This window comes from Triticum aestivum, chromosome 7B (assembly GCF_018294505.1).
Source record: "Triticum aestivum cultivar Chinese Spring chromosome 7B, IWGSC CS RefSeq v2.1, whole genome shotgun sequence".
NCBI classification, from domain to species: Eukaryota; Viridiplantae; Streptophyta; class Magnoliopsida; order Poales; family Poaceae; genus Triticum; species Triticum aestivum.
Genome location: NC_057813.1, coordinates 190,450,447 through 190,468,871, shown reverse-complemented (window position 1 = coordinate 190,468,871; position 18,425 = coordinate 190,450,447).

Genomic DNA, 18,425 nt, shown 5'->3' with positions numbered 1-18,425 from the left:
GCACCAAATGTCAAATATCGGGTTCCGGCAAAACCCTTAAGGTTCGAACTCTGGGGTGCGTGTGAAGATCTACTTCCTACCGATCCACGTCTCAACGCCTCGCTGTGAATCTAAGCTACACGATGAACAACACTAGGGACACAGGGTTTATGCTAGTTCAGGCCACCGTTGTGGTGTAATACCCTACTCTAGTTTGTGGTGTGGTGGATTGCCTCAGGGGCTGATGATGAACAGTACAAAGGAAGAACAGCCTCGCGGAGGTGTTCTTGAGCTGGTGTGGTGTTCTACTTGGGTGGATTCGGTCTCTGTTGGCTGAGTGAGAACTCGATCCGATCTACTATGGTGGCTATCTCTATTTATAGGGGCCCTAGTCCTCTTACCAAATATTAATCGGGAAGGGAGCCAACAACGGCCATTTTGAAGGGGAACAACTAGTAAAAGTTATCCTGACTAAAGTTGGTCTTCAACTGCCAAAGGCACTGGCGATGACACCGTCTTGGGCTCCACGGTGACCTCCCTCCTGCCGCTCTGTTGGTCTTGGTCTCGTTGCACCGATATGGTAACCTTTGCTTTATGCCTCGGTACTCCGCGCCTGCACTTGCCCTCTTTGCACCAAAGAGGAAACGATGACACTGCGCAGGCTGGCGCCCGCCTGGTCTCGATCGTCATGGCTTGCATCCTGAGCACCTCGCGAGGTACCCCTGCCTTGATCTCTTCGCCTCCTCACGAGCCTGCCTGGTGAGGTCGCCCCTGAGGAGGCCTTGCATCGTCCGCCTCGCGAGGCTTGGGCCCTCGCGAGGGTCTTGAGCTTGGGTTGATGAAGACGGGCTGTACTGGGCCCCTGCTTGATCCACGCCGCAGGCAGCAGGCAGGCAAGTCTGGGGACCCCCGTTCCCAGAACACCGACAGTGGCGGCCTCCTCGGCGGCAGCCTTGCCGGCCTCTCCGGCAGGCTCCTTGGCCACCTCCTCCCCGGCAGGGTCCATGTCAGCCTCCCCGGCAGGCCCCATGGCAGCCTCCTCAATGGATCCCTTGGCAGCCTCCTTGGCAGCAATATTGGTGGCCTCGGCCTTGGCGTCCTTGGCGGTCTCCATGACCACAGCGTCGACGTCGGCCTGGTTTGCCAAGGGAGGATCTGAAGCCAAGGAGGGGAGAAAGGCAAAGCCAAAATCAAAAAAGTTCAAGATAGGGAAATGAAAAGAAAGCAAAGCGATAATGGCAAGAAGCATAGGCGAGTAACTTACCCGCGGCAAGTGGGGAGGTTGCATCCCCCTCCCCGGCAATGTCCGTTGCCGGGGCGGGATTGCCAGCACCTGTGCCCGCCACCTCCTCCTCCGTACGCATGGGCACATCCGTGGGTGCCCTTGCCGGGGACGCCCCTCTGATCAGCGTAGTCGATGGGAGCGGCGTGTTAGGGGTGGCCCCTAATGGCTCCTCATGTTGTTGCTCTCCTAATACATACCCGACAAGATCATCAATAAGGATACACGCTCCAACACTTGCCAACAAGAAATAAGTGACAAACTTATGCTAGGGGCTGGAGTGGGGGCTGCGCTGGGGGCTGGACTCTGGGCTGATGAAGATCATCCCCGACGCACGAGGAGTGCTTGCTAGGGGCTCAGCACTCCTCGAGGCCCTGGCTCTTTTCGCCACCCGTTGGGCCAACGTATCCATGTCCCTGCAACGATGAGATCAAGTCAAGATGAAGCGATGCAAGTAAGGAATCTTTGAATAGATGGGGGAGGCAGAGTACATACTCATCCTCTTCCTCTGCCCTCCTCTTCTTCCTCGGGCTGAATGACCCAAGGTCATATTTGGCCACTTGGACGGAGCCCACCGGGGAAGGAGACGGGGTCCTTACGCGATCGATCGAGGAAGAAGCGGCAACATGTCTGGTCAAGGGGGAAGCAGCGGCTGCGGCTCTCTTCGCTGCTGCGGCCTCCTCCAGCGCCTCCGCGGCCGCGCGCCTCATCTGGCGCATGGGCTGCGCCTGAGCCCCTTGCTGTTGTGTGACCTTGCTAGGGCGAACAAGGGCTCGTCCGCCTCGGACGCCTCCTCGACCGGCTCTTTGGTCGCCTCCGCGGCAGGGGGAACCCTGACACTAGCACCGCTGGTCTCCCCGGCGGGCCCCGCCCACTTATGGAATCTCTGCTCCTCCTCGGCTCCTTCAGCCTCGTCCTCCATGGTCCCACAGCTGCCGTCCTCCATGGCAAGTGCTTCCTCCTCTGCCCTGGCGGCAATGTATGCCACCTCTTCGTCGGTAGTGGGCTGGATGAGCTCTGTCTCGGCGCGGACGGTGCCCTCCGACAAGTTGTCGAAGAACTGATGCACCAATTCCGCCTCTGGCTCGGCCCAGGTAGGATCCAGGCCATGGGCATTGAAGCCTAGCATCATAGCAATGATCTCAGTTAGGCGGGAGTTGTTGCTCAATGGATGCACCCCTGCCAGAAACCTGAATGGGTGGCCGTTCTTGCCGGCCTTTGCAGCCTTGCCGATCCTTTCAGCATTGCAGTCCTTTTCAATTTTGAGCTGGAAGAGCCTCTGGCAGACGGACGCATGCTGCATCACTGTGAAATTATGCTTCGGGCCGGGGCGGAGCCTCATGATATCCGCTGCGTTCTTGAAATCCCAGGCCGACCTCCCCTTTTTGTGCAAAGGAGCAATGCAGCGACGAATGAAGTTGGCCCCAATCATCTCCAGTGTGAGGCCGGCAGAGACAAGGCAGAGGATTCTAATGGCGGCGACCGTGAGCTTCCCATTGTTGGGATCGAAATCGCTCCAGTCGTCGCCACGGACCGGCGGACTCCAACGGACCTCGCAAAATGGCCATGGCTCTTTCTCCACAATCCAGCACCACCGGCCTCGCCATTCCTCCCACCGCTCCTTCTAGAAACCCTCCGGGTATGTGCCCTTGCACAGAGGTCTTGTGATCCAAGCAACAGAGCTAGTAATGGCATCCCCTTGCTGGATACGGGGGACGAAATAATGGTGAAAGAGTGTCGTACTAGGGTGGACTCCGGCGAAGCCCTTGTAGAGGTGGGCGAAGAGGGCCATGCAAGCCACCACATTCAGCGTGAAATCCAGGAGATGGAAGCCATAGGTGTGCATGATGTCATTGAAGAAATCTGAGAAAGGGGGGTAGAGCCCGCAGGAGAAGTAATCGACAAAGAAAGGGTAAGTATCTAGGCCAGGCTTGGTGAAGGGAGCGGGGATGACCTGCGTGGCAGGATGCCCCATCGTCTCCCTCCCCCACAAGCGCTGGAACTGGTCTCTGAGCGTGAGCACGTCGATCGCTAGAGTGAAGAGGGCACGCTTCTTCCACAGCTTCACCAGCTCACTCTCTGGTACCTCTTTTCCTTCGGTGGACTTGGGCTTACCCCTACTCGTCTTGGGCGCCATGGCGGCTAAGGAGAGAGGGGGGGCAGGGAAAGCGGTGGAAGCATGGCGAGGGCGAACGGGGGGCGCAAGCTCTGGTTTTCGCTCAAGGAAGGAGAAGGGGGGACGGTGGTTTCTAGATTTGGGAGGAACAGAGAGGGTAAATGAGCAGTGCCTTTGCGGATTTACCCTTTTTATGGGGAAGGCGCGGGCCACCTCTTTACCATTTACTTCGGGGTGAGCATGCGTTCCACGCCCATCCCACACATGACCCCCACCTCACGCGCTCGACGCGGGTCGTGGGTAAGTGCAACTGACAGAAAGGCCGTGGCGACCCATCTGTGCCACGCCCGCCTGCGCACTGCCTTGGGCCTGGCCCAACTACGCCTTGCGCTTATGTGTGGCCCAGGCCCGGGGGCACCTGTCTGTGTACAAAAGTATGGGTACTTCTGTACCCCTTACTAGTGCATGGGCAGTCGCAACCACACCTACGGCAGGGCCTGGCGAGGTGGAGGAAGGCAAAACCCAAAGACTACCAAGACATATACCCGAAGCGCAAGGAGTATAGGGTGAGCTAGACCACCCTTGGCAAGGGCCTTGCCGGGGCGTCCTACACAGCACCAGCAAGCCCATCGCCCTTGGGGCTAAGAGCTCTGACACCATCGACAACATCAAGACCAAGATCTGGAGAGCACATGCCTGATAGCATGCATCTCCCCATAAAGATTGACGGCCCACAGACCCACGTGGGACCAGAAGATGAAGACCCCCGACAAGATCCTTGCCGGGTACGACTCCAAGGCCCCCGGCAAGCCTTAGCGGGGACAATCGCTGAGCTGTGCCCAGCAAGGTTTCGCCACCTCACCACTACTCCAGTGCGACGATAGGCGTGCCAACTAAGCAGGCGCCTACGTGGCGGCATGCAGATTCTTTATGGAATCTTACCATTGTGCCAACACAACAGCTAGTTGCCTAGCATGGCATTGCATGCCTCGTCGACCCGGACGCGTGTCGAAGCGAGGAGAAGCGGCGAAGGACATGATGGCTTATGTTGCCCGTCACGCCCAATATGTGATACTATCCTAAAGAGACTCGAAGGTCCCACCAAGGATAGAACCGCATATTGAAACGCTTTTGCAAGGTGGATATCATTACATCAACATTACATAATAGATGGGGTTACATACAAGAGGCATAGAATGCCACACGAATACAACACCACAATACATAAAAGCATCATCCGACTTGTCACTCCCAAGATGTGACCCTATCCTAAATGAAACTCGAAGGTCCCACCAAGGATAGAAGCGCATCTTGAAGACGCTTTGCAAGGTGGATATAATTACATCAACATTACATAATAGATGGGGATACATACAAGACGCATACAATGCCACACGAATACAACATCACAATACATAAGAGCATCATCCGACTACGGATGAAACACAAACAGAAACTCAAACGACATCCACCCTGCTATCCCAGGCTGCCGACCTGGAAACTATCCCCTGATCGAAGAAGAAGCATAAGAAGAACTCCAAAACAAGCAAACATTGCTCTCGCGTCATGATCATCGCATAACCTGTACCTGCAACTATTGTTGTAGTAATCTGTGAGCCACGAGGACTCATCAATCCCATTACCATGGGTATTAAGACTAGCAAAGCTTAAAGGGTAAGGAAGGGGGGTAAAGTTGTGAGGTTGCAGCAGCGACTAAGCATATATGGTGGCTAACATACGCAAATAAGAGCGAGAAGAGAGCAAACGGAACGGTCGTGAAGCTAGAAATGATCAAGAAGTGATCCTGAACTCCTACTTACGTCAAACATAACCCAAAACCTTGTTCACTTCCCAGACTCCGCCGAAAAGAGACCATCACAACTACACACGCGGTTGATGCGTTTTAAATCGGATCTGGTGTCAAGTTATCTACAACCGGACATTAACAAATTCCCATCTGCCCATAACCGTGAGCACGGCTTTCAAAAATTTATACCCTGCAGGGGTGTCCCAACTTAGCCCATGATAAGCTCTCGCGATCAACGAAGGATATACCTTCTCCCAGGAAGACCCGATCAGACTCGGAATCCCAGTTACAAGACATTTCGACAATGGTAAAACAAGACCAGCAAAGCCGCCCGATGCACCGACAAATCCCGATAGGAGCTGCACATATCTCGTTCTCAGGGCACACCGGATAGGTCAGCCTACGAGTAAAACCAGCCCTCAAGTTGCCCCGAGGTGGCCCTGCAGTGTGCCCGTTTCGGACCAACACTCGAAGGAGCACTGGACCGCAGGGGTTAAAATAAAGATGACCCTCGGGCTCCGGAAACCCAAGGGAAAAAGGGCTAGGTGAGGCAAATGGTAAAACCAAAGTTGGGCCGTGCTGGAGGAGTTTTATTCAAAGCGAACTGTCAAGGGGGTCCCATAAATCACCCAACCACGTAAGGAACGCAAAATCCAGGAACATAACACCGGTATGACGGAAACTAGGGCAGCAAGAGTGGAACAAAACACCAAGCATAAGGCCGAGTCTTCCACCCTTTACCAAGTATATAGATGCATTAATTAAAATAAGAGATATTGTGATATCCCAACATAATCCTGTCCACCATGGAGCAATCTTCAACTTCACCTGCAACTAGCAACGCTATAAGAGGGGCTGAGCAAACGCGGTAACATAGCCAAGCAATGGTTTGGTAGGAGGGGTGAAAAGGTTAGAGGCTGACATGGCAATTTGGGAGGCTTGATAAACAGGTGATAGGTAGCGCAGCATAGCGATAGAACGAAGCAACTAGCATAGCAATGATAGTAGTGAGATCCAGGGTAGCGGTCATCTTGCCTGAAATCCCGCTAGGAAGAAGAACGAGTCCATGAAGAAGATGAAGCCATGAAGACGAACCAAGCGTAGACGAACGAATCCCCACGATCGCAACAAAACAAGAACTATCGAGAAGAAGCACACAACATGGTAAACACACCACACATAGGCAAGACAAGATGCACAACCAAGCATGATGCAAGACAAGACTACATGAAGCTACTCATGGCAAGAGATGATGCAAATGAGAGCGACACATCAAGGCAAGTTTAAATGAGGCCGGAAACAACATACAACAATTCCGGTAAGTCCTCATATGCAAATTAAGAAATTGGTCCAGATCTGAATAAACCTTATGTTCAAGTTGTTAAATAGCAATTTAAAATGCACAACGATGATCTACACAAAATTCTAGTCAAGTTACATATAAAGTTCATTTAGTTCGGAGCTACGGCCTAGAAGATATGAGCAAAACAAGTTAAACATGGCATTGATGCAAAATGCATACAAACATCAAGCAAACACCTCAAAAGAAGGATGCAACATGATAATATGAAGCTACATGCAAAATCAAGCAAGTTTCATATAGAGCACACTCAAAACGGAGCAACGGTTCAACACATACTCTATACAAGGCATAACAACAATCTGTCCAAAACAGCAACTAGGCATATTGCAAGCATCAAAACAACATGGTACAGCACCCCAACATGAGAACAAAAGGCATGGTCATGATGTACAGGTAAAGAATGACAAAACATGAACACTAAGCTATCTCCAGAAATCACTAGAACATACTCCAAAACACATGGCAAAATTGCAAATAGTATCAGTTTTAGACTTTGCAGAAATAACATCAGTTTGCAATGTTTAGAGCTATCAAACAACATGCTACAGGAACTTATCATGGCAAACAAAGGCATGGCATCCTACTACTAAATTCATAGAACAAAAGTCCCTTACTGACCATGAGCCAAAAAGGATCAGAAGATATGATGGCACCCATGTAAACATGGCAAGTTATATGACAGATTCAACATGGCAGGAACAATGATAAGTAGGCATGTTGGTGAGCTTGTACCACTCACCACAGAGCAATACATGGCATGAAAAGCTAACCAACAGTAAGAAGACATGTTTATGAAGCTAAGCATGGCAATAGCAAGTTCATAAGGTGCATGGATCACTAGAAAAACACATGGCAAAACTGAACTTAATGTTAACAGGCTGACAACAACATTATTTAGCAATTTGAGAGCAAGATTACAACAAGCTACAGCAGGCTATAAATGCAACCAGGGGCAGGGATGGATAGAGCATGACATGTATAACAAATCATCCTTAGTGAACGTCTCCAGATTATGCATAGAATGACTTGTAGCAGTAGGTTTACATAGCATCACAAAATAACAGATTCAGCCTAGCAAAACAGTAACAGCAAGTACCCTACTTAACAAGCTTGATGCACTCACTACACAACTCACAAAAATACATGGATGGCACCCATTTAAACATGACATGATGTAGTTCAAAACATATGTAGAGCTCATGCTCATAGGAGGCACACATTAAACATGGCAAAAATGACAAATGAGCATGTTCTGTTAAAAGACAGCAGACAACATTATATAGCACTCTTGCAACGACGACTCGGGCATCAAGATGCACTCAAATGAACATGACACAATGGAATGAAATGAAGAGAATCTCATGGCGAACGTTTTGATATATTATACACACAAAACAGAGCAGTATGCAACAATATATGACATGACAAAGTGGGCACCAAAATACAGTTATTTTAGGGACTTGGGCGAATTTCAGGAAAAAAAACATGACGGCGCAATCTAGTTATCGTACGCACTGAGCGGGGAATAGGGGGTATCTCACCATGGGCTTCGGCCCAGAGAGGAAGGAGAGGCTGCAGCGGGCCTCGGGCGAGGCCGTGGCTCACAAGACGTGAGGGGCCGGCCTAGGACGGGCGCAGGGGCATCGCCTCCTCGACCCCGAGCGGGACCAGGGCGGCGGCGGCCTTCTCCGGCGATGAGGCGTCGAGGCGGCAGCGCGATCCAAAGAGGCCTGGCCGGATCCGGGCGGATCTGGTCATGGCGCAACCATTTCCGGCACCTAGGAGGCTCGGCAGCGTTGGGTACGCGAGATCCGGCGAAGAAGAGCTCGTGGCTGGGCTCGTCCATGGCGGCTCCTGCGGGGTACGAGGGAGAGGGAGAGCTCGTGGGGATTAGAGAGAGGGGGGGATGAGGAGGAAAAGGAGAGGACGGCGAAGTGGCGCGGCGACCTGGGGCGCGGCGGATCACGGCGAGACGGCGGCGGCGCGAAGCGGTGAAGGGGCTCCGGCGAGGAGCCCGGGGACGAGCGCTAGGGGCATCGGGCGACAGGGTCGGGCGCAACTAGGAGGCGCGCGTGCTGGCGGGGCCCGTTTCGGCCCGACGACGGGCCGGATCTGGGCCTTGGAGGGCTGGCGGCGGAGGGAGGAGGCCGGGGCGACGTGGCAACGCCTGGTTGGCTGCGCGTGTCGTCGGCGGCGGGGCTAGCCGATGGGGGCACTACAAGTGGCGGCGGGGTGCTGGCTGGGCACGGATTTCGAGGAGAGGTGGTGGGAGGCGGCTGGCTGATGATTGGGGGCGTGAGAATCAAGGTGGGAGGTTGGAGGAGGCCAAAATTGGCATCGGGAGGTGTTTATATAAGGTAGGGAGGCTAGGGTTAGGTGTTTTGCTCCGTTTTGGAGCCGTTCGATCTCGATCGGACGGTCCGGAGCGGAGGGGGGGTTAGGTATGTGGGCTAGTGGGCTGTGAAGAGGAGTTGGGCTGAGAGGAGAGAAGAGAAGTTGCCGCCCGGCGGCAGTTTCGGAGACCGAAACGTCCGATGAAGGTACCGGCAACGGTGCCGATATATATTTAACGGTTAGGCTATCAAATGAGGTCCGAATGCGACGAAACTTGACAGGCGCTCTGTCTACACTATAATAAGACCGCACACCAAGTTACATCCCATTCCGAGGACATTTTTATGCCACTTACAAAATAATATTACGGAGGTGCCGCAGGCGCGTGTGAGAGTGTCGGGGCTCAGAACGGACAACGGAGAGAACCAGCGGAACCCGAACGGATGCAAGTTTTGAAAAACATGCAGATGAAATGCAGATGATGACATGGCAAAATGCAACACGCAAGCAAATGACATGGCAACTACAGCGAATAGCTGGAAGACACTTGGCGCATCGAATCCGGGGTGTTACAACACTCCTCTACTAACAAGAGATCTCGTCCCGAGATCTTAGGACCGAGACAGAAGGGAAAAGGGGTGACGTGAAACAAGAAGTCAAGAGAAGAAGCAAAGAATTGAGAGCACTCGAGTAGAATAGAGGAACGACTAGAATGACGAGAATCGAGAGATGACGGAATCAGATAGACTATGAAACCACTCCGGTAGAACGAGATAGAAAAGGAATAAGACTGAAAGGATTTAGGTAGAACTGACATGAGCAACGCAATGCCTCCGGAAGAATTGAATGAAAAGAACTTAGAAGGATTGAATGGAGTTGTTGAGAAAAATCAACAACAAAAAGAATAAGCTTGTTGTGGTCTTATAGGTAACATCTCAAGAACATGAGGTGATAACCAGCCACGAACGGGAAATGATTGGATAGCTTAGAAGAACGAAGAAATGCAAAACTCCACTTCAAAAGAATACGGAGAATTAATTGCACTTCGAGAAGCGAGAAGAAAAGATACTTGAACTCCGCCAACAAGAATCTTGATGAACTCTTGAAAGAATGAATTAAATCATGAAGAACCACCATGAAGAACTCCGGTGACAAAAGGATGATGAGATAGAAATAAAGGATGAAAGAATAAATATTCAAGCCTAGCAGTGATTTAGATGGAGGTTCCGACGAAATGGCTGTGGAAAAATTTGAACTCCGGAAAAGAAAAAAATGAAAACACTTGGAACTAGAATTTATTCATCAAGAACAAACTCCGAAGGAAGGGATTAATCACTTGGATGAAATAAGAATAAGATTTATTGTATGCTTATTCTTCATCAAATTAAATTGATGACAAGAATGAATTTTGCATGCTACTTATTCTTCTTGAAAAGGATTAAGGGGGGTATAGCACAAAACTTGAGAAAGTCTTCATGAACCACCGGAAGGATTGGAAAGAACGAATGGATATATGTGAAAAGAATGGAAATAAATCTTGAACGAACCACCGTAAGAAATGACAATGAACAAAGGAAAAGAGAAAGAATCGCCGGGAAGAATTAGAGCAATCACGAAGATACTTGAGGGAATTTAGAGAAAAGAGAACGAAGAGATCGCGAAGTGATTGAAGAATACTTGAACGAAGCACCGAGAGAGTATTGAGACGACCGAAGGGACACAGACGTAGAATAATTGGAGAACGAATTCAAAAACTTAGGACGAAGAAATATTCCAAAAAGATGGCCTCCGGATGATCAAGAGGGAAAGCAACTCCCGAAATGCATCGAATGATTGAAAAGAATTTTCACGATTGAAAAAATTTGATGGGATGACATCGAGCTAGCACCACGAAACTCTCGGAGAACGGACAAGATTTAGAGGAAAAACTCTTCTTCAGTCTTCAAACGTTAAGGATGACGACGAGAAACAACACCAAAAATTACTGAGATACTCTGGGTGAATGAAAAGGAGGAAGGGTTGAACCAAAAGATAAAAAGAATTAGAAAGTGAACTTCGAGATGGCATCTGACTGATGAGATTCATTCTTACATCACACTTGAAAAGAATTTAAGAATACGTCCGGGAAAATTAGAAGAGTCAGGTAAGATCCTCGGAAAAGATCTGTGGGTTAGGGCCCACTCAAAAGAGAACACCGTTGGAAAGGATTGTTGAACAGATAGATGATGCACCGGAACAATTAAAATATTTGAATGAGGTGACAACCTCGAATTAATTGGAACACAGACGAATCTCCTGAGATGACTTGAACACTCTGGAAGGATAAACTGGCGAGAGGTGAACGAGCAAGGAGAACACTTGATCCAAGGAAAAGAATATGATCAACCCGAAAAACATGAATTGAATCCACCGGAAAAAGAAAAGGGGTGAAGAAAGACGAACGAGATGAGAATTCACCGGTTGAAATAATTGACGAAAGACTGACGAGGCTCCGTACGAATGAAATAGCTTCTCGAATAGATGCTCAGACTCCGGGAAGAAAAAGGGTGGGAGGGCAGGAAAAAACACAGGCAACTGGAACGACGAATAATTGAATAGAGAAGCGCTGGTTGAAATGATTGTGGAGAGAGAGCAAAAACTTCGCACGAGTAGGATGGATACTCAATTACGGACTCCGGCTCCGAGAAGAAAAGGGTGAGTGGGTGGAAAAATAAAACAACTGAGGATTGAACTTAGCAAAGATGAAGAGGGTCGAGTCAACTTGACGAGAAATACACCGGATGAAAAGAGCTGAGGACCAACGATCAGAAAACCAACTGCATGAACCTAAAGAAAAATTTGAAGGGGAAGAGGAGTAGTTCTAAACACCTACGTCAAGATTTCTCACCAGAGCGACGAAGGGGCTGAGGAGTAAAAAGAATTCCTACTCTCCGATATAACTAGACTCTGAAAACAGTTTTCTTCTAGACTCAACAACGTCCAACTACACGATCAAACAAGGGGGCTCCTAGGGTCGGTCGAGGCTCTGATACCAACTTGTCACGCCCAAGATGCGACCCTATCCTAAAGGAACTCGAAGGTCCCACCAAGGATAGAAGTGCATCTTGAAGACGCTTTGCAAGGTGGATATCATTACATCAACATTACATAATAGATGGGGATACATACAAGAGGCATACAATGCCACACGAATACAACATCACAATACATAAGAGCATCATCTGACTACGGATGAAACACAAACATAAACTCAAACGACATCCACCCTGCTATCCCAGGACTGCCGACCTGGTACCTATCCCCTGATCAAAGAAGAAGGAGAAGAAGAACTCCAAAACAAGCAAACATCGCTCTCGCGTCATGATCATCGCATAACCTGTACCTGCAACTGTTGTTGTAGTAATCTGTGAGCCACGAGGACTCATCAATCCCATTATCATGGGTATCAAGACTAGCAAAGCTTAAAGGGTAAGGAAGGGGGGTAAAGTGGTGAGGTTGCAGCAGCGACTAAGCATATATGGTGGCTAACATACGCAAATAAGAGCGAGAAGAGAGCAAACGGAACGGTCGTGAAGCTAGCAATGATCAAGAAGTGATCCTGAACTCCTACTTACGTCAAACATAACCCAAAACCGTGTTCACTTCCCGGACTCCGCCGAAAAGAGACCATCACGGCTACACACGCGGTTGATGCGTTTTAAATCGGATCTGGTGTCAAGTTATCTACAACCAGACATTAACAAATTCCCATCTGCCCATAACCACAGGCACGGCTTTCAAAAGTGTATACCCTGCAGGGGTGTCCCAACTTATCCCATGATAAGCTCTCGCGATCAACGAAGGATATACCTTCTCCCAGGAAGACCCGATCAGACTCGGAATCCCGGTTACAAGACATTTCGACAATGGTAAAACAAGACCAGCAAAGCCGCCCGATGCGCCGACAAATCCCGATAGGAGCTGCACATATCTCGTTCTCAGGGCACACCGGATAGGTCAGCCTACGAGTAAAACCAGCCCTCGAGTTGCCCCGAGGTGGCCCCACAGTCTGCCCGTTTTGGACCAACACTCGAAGGAGTACTGGCCCGCAGGGGTTAAAATAAAGATGACCCTCGGGCTCCGGAAACCTAAGGGAAAAAGGGCTAGGTGAGACAAATGGTAAAACCAAGGGTGGGCCTTGCTGGAGGAGTTTTATTCAAAGTGAACTGTCAAGGGGGGCCCGTAAATAACCCAACCGCGTAAGGAACGCAAAATCCGGGAACATAACACTGGTATGACGGAAACTAGGGTGGCAGAGTGGAACAAAACACCAGGCATAAGGCCGAGTCTTCCACCCTTTACCAAGTATATAGATGCATTAATTAAAATAAGAGATATTGTGATACCCCAACATAATCCTGTTCACCATGGAGCAATCTTCAACTTCACCTGCAACTAGCAACGCTATAAGAGGGGTTGAGCAAACGCGGTAACACAGCCAAGCAATGGTTTGCTAGGAGGGGTGAAAAGGTTAGAGGCTGACATGGCAATTTGGGAGGCTTGATAAACAGGTGATAGGTAGCGTAGCATAGCGATAGAACGAAGCAACTAGCATAGCAATGATAGTAGTGAGATCCAGGGTAGCGGTCATCTTGCCTGAAATCCCGCTAGGAAGAAGAACGAGTCCATGAAGAAGATGAAGCCACGAAGACGAACCAAGCGTAGACGAACGAATCCCCATGATCGCAACGAAACGGGAACTATCGAGAAGAAGCACACAACATGGTAAACACACCACACATAGGCAAGACAAGATGCACAACCAAGCATGATGCAAGACAAGACTACATGAAGCTACTGATGGCAAGAGATGATGCAAACGAGAGCGACACATCAAGGCAAGTTTAAATGAGGCCGGAAACAACATATAACAATTCCGGTAAGTCATATGCAAATTTCGAAATATGTCTAGATCTGAATAAACCTTATGTTCAAATTGTTAAACAGCAAGTTAAAATGCACAACAATGATCTACATGAAATTCTAGTCAAGTTACATATAAAGTTCATTTAGTTCGGAGCTACGGCCTAGAAGATATGAGCAAAACAAGTTAAACATGGCATTGATGCAAAATGCATACAAACATCAAGAAAACACCTGAAAACAAGGATGCAACATGATAATATGAAGCTACATGCAAAATCAAGCAAGTTTCATATAGAGCACACTCAAAACAGAGCAACGGTTCAACACATACACTCTATACAAGGCATAACAACAATCTGTCCAAAACAGCAACTAGGCATATTGCAAGCATCAAAACAACATGCTACAGCACCCCAACATGAGAACAAATGGCATGGGCATGATTTACAGGTAAAGCATGACAAAACATGAACACTGAGCTATCTCCAGAAATCACAAGAACATGCTCCAAAACACATGGCAAAATTGCAAATAATATCAGTTTCAGACTTTGCAGAAATAACATCAGGTTGCAATGTTTACAACTATCAAACAACATGCGACAGGAACTTATCATGGCAAACAAAGGCATGGCATCCTACTACTAAATGCATAGAACAAAAGTCCCTTACTAACCATGAGCCAAAAAGGATCAGAAGATATGATGGCACCCATGTAAACATGGCAAGTTATATGGCAGATTCAACATGGCAGGAACAACGATAAGTAGGCATGTTGGTGAGCTTGTACCACTCACCACAGAGCAATACATGGCATGAAAAGGTAACCAACAGTGAGAAGACATGTTTATGAAGCTAAGCATGGCAACAGCAAGTTCATAGGGTGCATGGATCACTAGAAAAACACATGGCAAAACTGAACTTAATGTTAACAGGCTCACAGCAACATTATTTAGCAATTTGAGAGCAAGATTACAACAAGCTACAGTAGGCTATAAATGCAACCAGGGTCATGGATGGATAGAACAAGACATGTATAACAAAACATCCTTAGTGAACATCTCCAGATTATGCATAGAATGACTTGTAGCAGCAGGTTTACATAGCATCACAAAATAATAGATTCATCCTAGCAAAACAGTAACAGCAAGTACCCTACTTAACAAGCTTGATGCACTCACTACACAACTCACAAAAATACATGGATGGCACCCCTGTAAAGATGACATGATGTAGTTCAAAACATATGTAGAGCTCATGCACATAGGAGGCACACATTAAACATGGCAAAAATGACAAATGAGCATGTTCTGTTAACAGACAGCAGACAACATTATATAGCACTCTTGCAACGATGATTCGGGCATCAAGATGCACTCAAATGAACATGACACACTGGAATGAAATGAAGAGCATCTCATGACGAACATTTTGATATATTATACACACGAAATGGAGCAGTATGCAACAATATATGACATGACAAAGTGGGCACCAAAATGCAGTTATTTTAGGGACAGGCGAATTTCAGGAAAAAACATGACGGCGCAATCTAGTTATCGTACGCACTGAGCCGGGAATAGGGGGTATCTCACCACAGGCTTCGGCCCAGAGAGGAAGGAGAGGCTACAGCGGGCCTCGGGCGAGGCCGTGGCCCACAAGACGCGAGGGGCCGGCCTAGGAGGGGCGCAGGGGCGTCGCCTCCTCGATCCCGAGCGGGACCAGGGCGGCGGCAACCTTCTCCGGCGATGAGGCGGCGAGGCGGCGGCACGATCGGAAGGGGCCTGGCCGGATCCTGGCGGATCTGGCCATGGCGCAACCATTTCCGGCACCTAGGAGGCTATGGGGCGTTGTGTACGCGAGATCCGGCGAAGAAGAGCTCGCGGCTGGGCTCGTCCATGGCAGCTCCTATGGGGTACGAGGGAGAGGGAGAGCTCGTGGGGATTAGAGAGAGGGGAAGATGAGGAGGAAAATGAGAGGACGGCGAGGTGGCGCAGCGATCTGGGGCGCGGCGGATCACGGCGAGACGGCGGTGACGCGAAGCGGTGAAGCGGCTCCGGCGAGGAGCTCGGGGACGAGCGCTCGGGGCATCGGGCGGCAGGGTCGGGCGCAATTGGGAGGCGCGCGGGCTGGCGGGGCCCGTTTCGGCCCGACGGCGGGCCAGATCTAGGCCCTGGAGGGTTGGCGGCGGAGGGAGGAGGCCGGGGCGACGTGGCAACGCCTGGTAGGCTGCGTGTGTCGCCGGCGGTGGGGCTGGACGATGGGGGCGCGACAAGTGGCGGCGGGGTGCTGGCTGGGCACGGATTTCGAGGAGAGGAGGTGGGAGGCGGCTGACATATGATTGGGGGCGCGAGAATCAAGGTGGCAGGTTGGAGGAGGCCAAAATTGGCATGGGGAGGTGTTTATATAAGGCAGGGAGGCTAGGGTTAGGTGTTTTGCTCCGTTTCGGAGCCGTTCGATCTCGATCGGACGGTCCGGAGCGGAGAGGGGGTTAGGTAGGTGGGCTAGTGGGCTGTGAAGAGGAGTTGGGCTGAGAGGAGAGAAGAGAAGTTGCAGCCCGGCGGCAGTTTCGGAGACCGAAACGTCCGACGAAGGTACCGGCAACGATGCCGATATATATTTAACGGTTGGGCTATCAAATGAGCTCCGAATGCGATGAAACCTGACAGGCGCTCTGTCTACACTATAATAAGACCGCACACCAAGTTGCATCCCATTCCGAGGACATTTTTATGCCACTTATAAAATAATATTACGGAGGTGCCGCAGGCGCGTGTGAGAGTGTCGGGGCTCAGAACGGACAACGGAGAGAAACGGCGGAACCCGAACGGATGCAAGTTTTGAGAAACATGCAGATGAAATGCAGATGATGACATGGAAAAATGCAACACGCAAGCAAATGACATGGCAACTACGGCGAATAGCTGGAAGACACCTGGCGCATCGAATCCGGGGTGTTACATTGTCGTCCCCAATAAAGCAAGAGGACATGTAGGTGATGCATTAAATGCGTTTGTCCTATGTTGCCGAGCGAAAATCTCGTACAACTGTAGCTTGCCACCTCCTGTGTGCCTCTATGGCAACCCCTTGCATATAAAAGGAGGCCCAAGGCATACAGAGAGGGGATTTGGACTTTTGGACAAAGCACGCACCATAGCTAGTTCAAAAGCTCAAGAACACACATATAACCAGACAAGCAGGACTAGGGTATTACGCATCTTTGCAGCCCGAACCTGGATAAAAATCCCCTGTGTGCTAACGGCTCGACATGCTCTTCGTGCAGCTAATCCCCCCATCGAACATAGAAGGTATCCTTGTGACCCATAGGTGTTTGTTTTCCCCGACATTGTGCCACCTTGGGTTCACGACTAGTCATGTCGGCCTGGGTTCTCTGCCATATGGATGCTAGTGACACTATCATATACATGAGCCGAAAGGCGCAAATAGTGCCAAGAAAGGTAAGGTTGCACCCGTGGGGATACCGTGCGTGAGGTCGCAAAGTGATATGATGTGTTACGTGCTAGATTGGTGTGACTTAGAATCGAGGTCCTGACAGGTAGGTCGGACAGGTTGAGTTCTTCGCACACGCCCCAGAATTCGAACCGTCTTGGGTCTGTGGAGCCCCGAATCCGATAGTCACAATGCCCAACAACAGCTTCTCTAGGCCGAAATGATGCAACCTCCACACTAGTCATTTTCCCCTCCTCGCATCCCTGCACAAGCTCCCTCATCACCCAGACCTCACTACGCATCCATGCCCTTTCCCCGTCCTTTAGCGTCAAGGATGACCCCTTTATCCCACCCAGCTTCATCTATGGATTCTTGGCCTTTTCCCTTGAAGTGCCGACCCATCATTTCCCATGCTTTTTTTCCACCTTCTTCGTGTATCTTGTTAAGATCGAGAGAGACTTGACGCCCTCTCAACGGGGACCATATCGGGCCCAGGTTGTGCACCTACCTTCATATCATGGGAATTTCTTCAATATTTAGGCTATGCTAGGAGATAACAGAGAAGGTGGTGGACGTAGTGTCAGAACCCATGAATAGAAGGAGAGAGAGAGGGAGAGAGACAGAGAGGGAGCTGGAGAGAGAGAGAGAGAGAGACTTTATCCCACCCGGCTTTGTCTACATCTTTTTGGCATTTTCCCCTCAAGCATCACCCTATTATTTCTCGATGAGCCATTCCACTAGCATTTGTTGGCAGCATCTGGGGTGGATAGCGCTCATGCACGTACAGATCAAGAGGCTAGAGCTGTCTTAGTTGTGTACCAAACCAGTGGGACGAGCGTTTTGCGTTACATGGTCGAGAGCCCAACAAAAAAGGCAACTAACGAACGTATGAAAGCATGTCATCATATCACAAGCATTACCCCATCATTTATCAATGAACCATCCCGCCGGCATTGGTTTGGCCACATGTGGGGTGGACAATGCTCATGCACGTGTGGATCAAAAGGCTAGAGTTGTCTTAGTCGTGTACCAAAGTAGTGGGTTGAGGATTTTGTGTTACATGGTCAAGAGACCAACAAAAATGCAACTAACATGTGAATGAAAGCATGTCCTTATTTCCACATGCATGTCGTTGCTATTCTGTTGTTCTCACAATGCCCAACAACCGCTTCTCTATGCTAGAACAATGC